This window comes from Magnolia sinica, chromosome 18 (genome assembly GCF_029962835.1).
Source record: "Magnolia sinica isolate HGM2019 chromosome 18, MsV1, whole genome shotgun sequence".
Lineage (NCBI taxonomy): Eukaryota > Viridiplantae > Streptophyta > Magnoliopsida > Magnoliales > Magnoliaceae > Magnolia > Magnolia sinica.
In genome coordinates, this window is record NC_080590.1 from 55,399,130 (window position 1) to 55,408,616 (window position 9,487).

Genomic DNA, 9,487 nt, shown 5'->3' on the forward strand with positions numbered 1-9,487 from the left:
TACATGGCCAAGATGGATAAAAAAATGCCTGGTCGATGACAGAAGTGATTTGGACCGTCGGACCTTATATCTGGCGTATCTCGCAATCCGAAATGAGTTATCGAACGTAAAATATATGATTTTGGGGTAGAAGGAGCTAATTTAGCCAACCAACTTGCTATGTCAGGTTGCACAAGCTGGATTTGTGAAATACCGCCAGATCGACGGTTGTTTCCATCATTTAATTCCGTTTTTACTATAAATAGTAAGTTTTAATTTGATTATAACTCTTCATCTGTTGGGCTTTAGGAGTTGCGCCCTACGCGAAAAGAGCTTAGAAAAATTAGGAGAATAACTTGGTGAAGCCAAATAGGACAATTACTATTTTTGGTCGAAAACCTTGCCCACTAGTAGACATCACGATCGTCTATAAATAGTCGGTTTACTATTTATAGTAAGTCGCAAATTCTAGGAGTTTTAGTCGTAGTTTGATTATGATTTATCTGCCATTGCTTAGTATCCCTATTTAAAGGGTTGTGAACTCATTTTTTTTCCATTCATTAATCAATTTCAAATTTATTAGAATTTATTTATATTTTCTTGCTTTCTTTCCTCGTGGATTCGAGAAGTCTCTGTGAGGAGTCTAGAGAAGTTCCGTGGATTCGGAATAGTTATCCTCTTGAGGAAGATGGTGCTTGACCTAACGTCCTCCCCTGCATCGCTTGGTCACTATTCATGTACGGGATGTACTTTCGCTGGTGACTCGCCACATACATGGGCTTTACCCAAAAGCTAATTGGACGAGTATCCCTAGTTGATGTGTATTCATGTATCCATGCATTTAAACAAGAATATTTTTGTGAAATTTATTTAATGTATGCGTGTCTGATGAACTCTATCTAAATCTATCTTATTACTATGATGGTCATTATAAAATATTCATTATAGACTGTTCTTGATAACTATGCTTAACTATTATAATGTTTTGATAAATCTTGGGGGTTATACCTCACTGGGATTACCATTGACGTTATCAAACCATGTTTAGTGTGCAGGAGATGTAGATGATGTGCATGTTGGTGTTCATGTGGAATATGAGGAACCAGATGACCTTGCGACTATAGATTGTAGATTTCATTTATGCTAAATTTGTAAAGACTTAGGACATTGGTTTGTATAACCCTTCGGGCAACCACTCGCATATTTTGTTATATATATTTGGACTTCCCTTTATACTTAATTTATTTTTATTGTGCTAATATGCTAACTCTGATAAAGAAAAGAAAAGAAAAATATACGTTAAATTTGGGCTATCTTTGAACATTAACATTCGGGTTTTCAAAAAACGAGTAGCATACTCAGGTTTTGGGAACCAGGGCATTATATTTTGATTCAAGCTGTCCATTCCAAGGTGGTCCCCAAATCCAGCCATTCTATGGTTAGTTTTAAGAAAAATCGGCCATAGAATGAGCTGATTTTTTAGCTGACTTCGGGCATGGCTTAATCTGGGCAAACGGTTTTCTTCAAGTCGTGTTTTGAGCCATGGATCTGCACTATTTGGTCCCTATCTGGTCCAACAATGATGTCAATAGTCATTTTTTAGTTTTTTTTCTAAGTGGGATGTCTACAGGGTCTTTTTGGCATCACAATTTTGGGATGATTTTTGTTGGCTGATGGGATTTTTTTGGATGCCCCTATTTGGGGCCACAATATGTTTGTATCTTTCATATTGAATTTTACGGTTGCAACGATGATGATGTGATGCAAACCAACATATTGGAGCATGTCTACTTGTATTATAATCATGTTTTTATTTGGATGCTTTTTTTTTCCTCCACAAGTTGGACTATGCAAGGAAGCTTTCCACCAAGATAATGAGAAAGTTGTGCTAGTGGACGTGGATAGATAGTTAACACATGCTAACACAGAGTGTCTGTGCAAGATCTATGTCATTTAACTGGATAATGATCATGCAAAGGGGTGAAAGTGGAATGCCTTAAATGAACAATGCATATTCTCCCCCCCTCCATGGCTTGTGTTTACGAATGAATAGGTTACAGACAAATTCTATAAAATTAACAAAAAGAAAAGAAAAAAAAATCTAATGATGTCTTAGAAAAATTTACTCTCAAAGAAAAAAAAATTGAAGAGAAGGTGATGTGCTAGAGGAGAGGCCTTATGGTGGATGTTAACCAAAGTAGATACACCTTTTCCTTGGCTTGAAATAGCTTGTGACATCAGTACCAAGTAGAAAGGATCTATGGGACCAAATTAAGTCAGATCTTATGGGTCCTTGCTCTTGCTCGAGTGGTAGACTCTTAGGAGTTTCAACACCTGGTCAAGGGTTTGAGTACCCATATGTGGTGAAATCCCACTGAAATCCCACTATGGCGTGAGTGTGTGGCGGTGTTTGCATGTGTTAAAAAAAAGTCAGATCCTATTTCTTTTACTTATTTTCACCCCAAATCAATACAATCATGTGTTGAGCCTAGTGTTTTCACAGGCGAGCTCCTCGACATAGAATTATAAATAATTCTAAAGTTTTTTTCAAACTGAGGCTGCAACCCCAATGGCTAAAGCCTTTAGTCTCGATTTTGCCTCAATTACCCAAACTGAGGCTACAACCCCTGTGGCTAAAGCCTTAGCCTCAGTTTTAGAAACCAAGGCTAAAAAGGTTTTATAGCCTTGGTTCTTCAATTGAAGTTAAACTTGCTTTTCTAGCTTCGGTTGTGTGAAAACGAGGCTAAATCCAAATTTTAACCTTTGTTGCCTTCAAATGAAGCTAAATCTATTTTTAATCTCGGTTCTCAACAACTGAGGCTAAAGCCTTTAGCCACAAGGGTGCGGCCTCGGTTTGGATAACCGAAGCTAAATTTTAGATTTAGCTTCATTTACAAACTGTGGTTAAAAATGTTTAATTTTATTTTTAAATATTTGTTTTAAAACAATCATAAAAATACAATTCCAACATAGCAGTTAACCCTCGATTTAAAAATTTTAAAATACTACAGGCACAAATAACACTAGGCATAAAAACACAATACCAACAAATAGTTAACCGTTTATTTAAACTAAAAAAATAGACACAAATAACACTAAGTAAAGTTCTACTTCCTGTTGCTTTCCATGCAAGTTTGAGAGGTGCCTTGTGCTGCAGATCTTGAGAGCAGATCAGATAACTACTCTATAGACATTTTCCCCACTGCAATCTTTGCTAACATTTCCCTCTGCTCATTCATATCCAGTCTTTCTAGTTACAAACAAATGTTCCTCACCATCGCACCCATTTGCTTCAATCTATTTTCTTATTGCATGCTCAATGTCATGTTTGACTGCAACCTAAAACAAAAAAGGAAATAATTTAGAAATGAGATCCATCGTAGTTATGCAGTTGGAAAGAAGTCATAGATAAAACATTTTGTATAGCTAAAGATTTACTTAAAATTCTTCATTGTGAAAGTAACTGATTGGAAACAAAAAATAAACAATCAACACAGATATAATTTTTCAAATGACTGCACCATCAATCATTGAAAAATGTTAAGTTTAAATTCTTGAATACTATAGGTACTTGATGAGGGATTTTAATTTACCCTCAGCATATAAATGTTTCAGCTGCAAATGAATTATGTTTTCTTAATAAAACCATCACATAAGGATCCTTATCAAACATTGAAGGAGATTATGTTTTAAGAAACAAATTGACCTGGAGATGAGAAGGATAATTTGTCTCCGCTATCTATTTCTAAGTTGGTAACAACAAATTTCTCTAAAGCTCCTCTATGAAGAAGAAACGAGAATATCTAGAATTTTATACTACTAAAACTGCATCTTTCCTGAAAAGTTGTATACATACCTGTAACCTTATAGATTGTGGGTATTGGTTTAAACAAACCCAGTTTAAAGATGCGTGTTCCACAGATAGAACTAGATATCATATGTTTGTACCTGAATTATGATACAATTGCTTATCTACAAAGATAGCTCTCAAACTTGCAAAACAAAAAAGAAAAAAAAGAAAAAAGAAAAAAAACTGGTTCAATTTATGAGTTGTTCTATGTTGCTCAGCTGGCACTATTTACAGTAAATTGTATATAACAAAAAACTTTAAGATTTTAAAATCCTTTTAGATCTGTAGATTCGTATATCTGTATTAGATGCCAAAACCAAAAATAGAAAAAATAATTTTTTTTTACAAGTATTGTGTTGAGAGTTGTAGAGCAAAGGTGGGATTGCATTGAGATAAATCCAACAAAGATAATATGGTATTGGATATGGGATGTAGCTTGAAGAGCCATCCAATCATAACTTGCTTTTGAGTGCTTGTCACTTACCACATCAACCTACATATCAGAAAGTATGGACCTCAATTGCTTGGCAACAAAGTCCTCTGAAACATGAACTCCCTGGTTATAACAAAATAACTCCATTAGAAAAACCTTATTTCAAGATGAGGCATGAGCAAAAATTGAATAACACTAAAGAAATTGAATAAAGATAAAGAACAACTGATAACATCTGATAAAAGAAAAAGCTTTGAAAAATGATTGCATACTGATGCAGAAAATTTCTAAATTATATCAACAAAATAACACATAAACCTTGACTTGAAAGAAAGAAGAAAAAAATACATAGAAATGCATACCAGCTTCATGAATTGGAGGAACCGAAAAGCTAAAAGAAATAGAATTTGACATCATGTGGGATGATGCCTAACCTTAACTTGGGTGAGCAGTTGGTCAGGTAGAGGACCACCTGAGTAGCAAATGAAATCAAGAAACACATCAACAGCTCTAGGCTCCAGTCCTGTTAGTAGTATCTTCTGAACGAGCTCATCTGTTGCCTTGGAAGTGTCATAGTAACACTGGAAGCCACCCATTAAAACATTCATGACAGCCACAAAAGAAAAGTTGGTTGAAAGAAAACTTAGACATGAGAATAGCAAATCATTAGTTGAAAGAAACAGGAAAAAAAATCACCTCGACGTTTCGATTTCCACGGCTATCGAAGATCTGCCTAGCTTTAATGACATTTATCGCCACCATTTGCTCTCTCTCTCTCTCTCTCAAAACGACCTTGATCGTCGTCATTCGCTCTCTCTCGCTCTCTCTCTACTGCAAATGCTCTCTGTTGCAAATGAAGTCTGAGATGAATAGGGTATTATGGCTGTGGGTCAGTTATCTACCAAAGGGATGCTGTTTGGCGAGTGACGCTGCCACTAGCCAGGTGGCTAGTGGTTGGTGCTCTGTGCGCCCATCATGATGTATTTATTTTATCCACACTGTTAATTCATTTTTAAAGAACATTTTACCGCTGGATACAAAAAATGAGGTAGATATAAAACTAATGTGGACTACACCACTGGAAAACAGTATTGATTGAATGTCCATCATTAAAAACCTCAATTTCCTAACAACTGAGGCTAAAAAGTGGACTTTTAACCTTAGTTGCTTACTAACTCAGCTAAAAGCCTAAGTTGCTTATAACTGAGGCCAAAAAGTGGACTTTTAGAAATGATAAACTTTTAGATTCGGTTCTTAACAACCGAGGCGAAATAATAAACTTTTAGCCTCAAATTCTCACCAACTGTGGTGAAAAAAATAAACTTTTAGTCTCGATTCCTTAGTAACTAAGGTGAAATAGCGGGCTTTTAGGCTCGATTCCTTAGACTTTTAGCCTTAGTTTTTCACCAACCAAGGTGAAATATCGGACTTTTAGCCTCGGTTTTTTAATAACCTAGGCGAAATAGTGAACTTTTAGCCTCAGTTTCTTACAAACTGAGGTTGAATGGTAGACTTTTAGCCTCAGTTTTTGAACAACCGAGGTGAAATGTCGAACTTTTAGCCTCGGTTCCTTAGCAACCGAGGTGAAATAGTGAACTTTTAACGTCGGTTTCTCACCAACTGAGGTAATTAAATGGTATACTTTTAACCTCAGCTTTTCACCAACTGAGACAAAATATTGAACTTTTACCCTCGGTTCCCTAAGAACCGAGGTGAAATAGTAAACTTTTAGCCTCGTTTTCTTACCAAATGAGGCTAAATGGTAGACTTTTAGCTTTAGTTTTTCACAAACTAAGGGTAAATATTGAACTTTTAGCCTCGGTTGCGAAATAGTAAACTTTTAGCCTTGGTTTCTTACCAACTGAGGCAAAATGGTAGACTTTCAGCCTCAGTTTTTCACCAATTGAGGCAAAATATCATACTTTTAGCCTCTGTTCCTTAGCAACCGATGCGAAATAGTGAACTTTTGGCCTTAGTTTCTTACCAACTAAGGTAAAATGGTATACTTTTAGCCTCGGTTTCTCACCAACTGAGGTAAAATGGTAGACTTTTAGCTTCAGTTTCTACCAACCGAGGCGAAATGGTAGACCTTTAGCCTTGATTTTTCACCAACTGAGGTGAAAAATGGAATTTTAGCCTCAATTTTTTACCAATTGAGGTGAAATAGTAGACTTTTAGCTTCAGTTCCTTTACAACCGAGGCAAAAAAATGAACTTTTAGCTTCGGTTCCTTTACAACGAGACTAAAAAGCACATTTAGCCTCCTTTTTTTTGAATCGAGGCTAAAAAATTGAGGCTAATGGCCTATTTTCTTGTAATGTAGTTCATGAGGGGTAAATGCTAATGTCAAAACCCAATTATTGTTGGGTTATTATGCCATGTGCATGAATTAGGCATAATAGTCCAGGGTTTGGATCCGGATCAGCTCTACAATTGGATTTGGATTTAAATCTGTTCTAAATCTACTTACAATTCAACACCATTGCAGTCCACTTTCAAGAACAAAAATAAAAAGTTGCATTGTGAAAAGTCCATAGAACCTTCCCATTAACTATTCCTATAATGGTCCAATACAGTCCCTAGATTCAACCATAGCCTGCACAGATTTTTGTCCAAATATGTTAAAAATTCAGCCTTCTTACACCCCAAAATTCAGCCATAAAAAATTAGTCCCTCAACAACTCTTACCTTTTGCAGTGGTGTAGGAGAGAATTCTCAATTGCTAAGGTTTTATGCAGGAACACTTAAAGACCTGAATTCTATTCACATGATTAAAAGATTGAATGATATACATTAACAAAAATTACAAATCAATACAAATTAATAGAAATACAAAGCTGAATTACAAGAACAGTTGAGGGGAAAGACTCCCAGCTTGGCATCAGTTACGCTTTCACTCTGAGGCCTTGGGCAGATGAGCTGGGGCCGGGGCTGTCGGTTCGGAGTAATCTGAGGTCGAGGCGATTGGTTTGAAACTTGGATTGGAATCTACTTATGGGACCTCGAGGCGTCCCATTACCTCACGATTAGTAACGGTTACTCTATCACCCACGTTTGCATGACCACACGACGGTTGGGTAGCCGAATTTCCCACGGAAAGTGGTGAATGCCCCAAAATGCGCCAAGTTATGACGACATACCCATTTCAGGCAAGGGGGTATAAATAGTATCTAGTGGAGAGGAAATGAAAAAAAGAGGTACGCAAGATCTCACACTCTCCCTCTACAACTTAACTTAGACCCAGATTCCCTTGACCTGACTTAAGCATTGGAGGGTCCCTTGTTTAAGTCAGGGTTTCCTTTGCTCACCATTGTTTTGCAGGTTCAAGACTCTGAAGCGACTCGGATTTTGTAGATCCGAGTGGAGAGTAATCTAGATTTTGCCAACAACATTTTTGGAGCCGTCTGTGGGAAGCTGATATGAAAAGTTAGTTTCCTATTCTTAAGTGCAATGGCAAGAGGAAAGAAGAAATCTGCAGCTGTGGAACCGGAGCAGAATGATCAGACTTAGTCTTCCTCACTACTTCACGCCGAATCGGCCCTGGACCTTCCCAGCGCTCTCGCAATCGGGCGAGCAAATATCGAGCTATGCAAAGCGAGATACAAGCCCTACGCGACGAGATTAATCAGATGACACTACAAGAAACAACGCTTTTACTGATGAAATTTTTGTCGACGAAAAAAATTTCGTTGGTAAAGTACGTTTTTACCAACGAAATTTATTTTCGTCGGTAAAACTGCACTTTTACCGAAGAAATTTTTTTCGTCGGTAATAATATTTTTACTGACGAAAATTTTCATCAATAAAAGTGTTAAAATTTTAAGATAGAAAATTTTCGCACTATTTTGGAAATTTTCCCGCTAAGAGTTTTACCGACGAATATTTTCATCGGTTAAAAGAAGAAAACCACTTTTACCGATGAAAATTTTCATCGATAAAAGTGTACTTTTCAGTGAGAAAATTTTCACGCTGATTTTTACTGACGAACCAAAATCGTCGGGAATAATATTTTTACCGACGAAATTGTTCGTCGGTAAAAGTGTCGTCTATTTAACTTCAAAAATTTTCGCCCTGACTTTTACCGACGAACCAAAATCATCAAGAATAATAGTTTTTTCGTCGGTAGAAGTGTTGTCTATTTAACTTAGAAAATTTTCGCCCTGACTTTTATCGACGCACCAAAACCGTCAGGAATAATGTTTTTACTGATGAAAATTTTCGTCGGTAAAAGTTTTATATTTTTAAGATAGAAAATTTTCCACTAAGAGTTTTACCGACAAATAGTTTCGTCAGGAATAATGATCTAATTTTTAACTTAGAAAAATTTCCCGCTGTCTTGAAAAGTTTTGCCGTAAGAGTTGTATCGACGAACCAAAACTGTCAGGAAAAATATTTTTACTGATGAAAATGTTAATCAGTAAAAGTGTTATAATTTCCACTAAGAGTTTTATTGACGAATACTTTCGTCGAGAATAATAATCTAATTTTTAACTTAGAAAATTTTCCTGCTGTCTTTAAAAGTTTCGCGGTAAGAGTTTTACTGACGAACCAAAACCATCGGGAATAATATTTTTACCGACGAACGAAAGTTGTCTATTTCACTTAGAAAATTTTCGCCTTGACTTTTACCGACGAACCAAAACCGTCAGGAATAATTTTTTTACCGACGATAATTTTCATCGGTAAAAGTGTTTTATTTTTAAGATAGAAAATTTTCCACTAAGAGTTTTTACCGACGAATAGTTTCGTCAGGAATAATGATCTAATTTTTAACTAAGAAAATTTTTCCGCTATCTTGAAAAGTTTCGCGGTAAGAGTTTTACCGATGAACCAAAACCGTCAGTAATAATATTTTTACCGACGAAAATGTTCGTCAGTAAAAGTGTCATCTATCTAACTTCAAAAATTTTCACCCTAACTTTTGCTGATGAACCAAAATCGTCACGAATAATATTTTTACTGACGAAAATGTTCATCAGTAAAAGTGTTGTCTACGCCTTGACTTTTACCAATGAACCAAAACCATTGGGAATAATGTTTTTACCTAATATTTAAATGATTTGTATATATATAGTTTTTATATCATATGAGTGGAATTTTTTTATATATATAATTAAAAGGTAATATTTAAATGATTTGTAATATCACATGAAAAAGAATATTGAAAACATTTTTCCCGCAATTTTTGCTTTTCACCGACGAAAATTTTCGTTGGTAAAAGTGTTA

The 9,487-nt window shown here is 35.8% G+C and overlaps 1 long non-coding RNA gene across 1 annotated transcript; it reads right to left on the bottom strand.

Moving 5' to 3' along the window:
- Positions 1-2,942: 2,942 nt before the first annotated feature.
- LOC131233367 (uncharacterized) lies at positions 2,943-5,126 on the bottom strand. The gene is made up of 4 exons (XR_009165212.1): positions 4,959-5,126; positions 4,697-4,843; positions 4,314-4,385; positions 2,943-3,318 (listed from the first exon to the last, which is right to left on the bottom strand). It is a non-coding gene; the product is annotated as an uncharacterized LOC131233367 (long non-coding RNA).
- Positions 5,127-9,487: the final 4,361 nt, after the last annotated feature.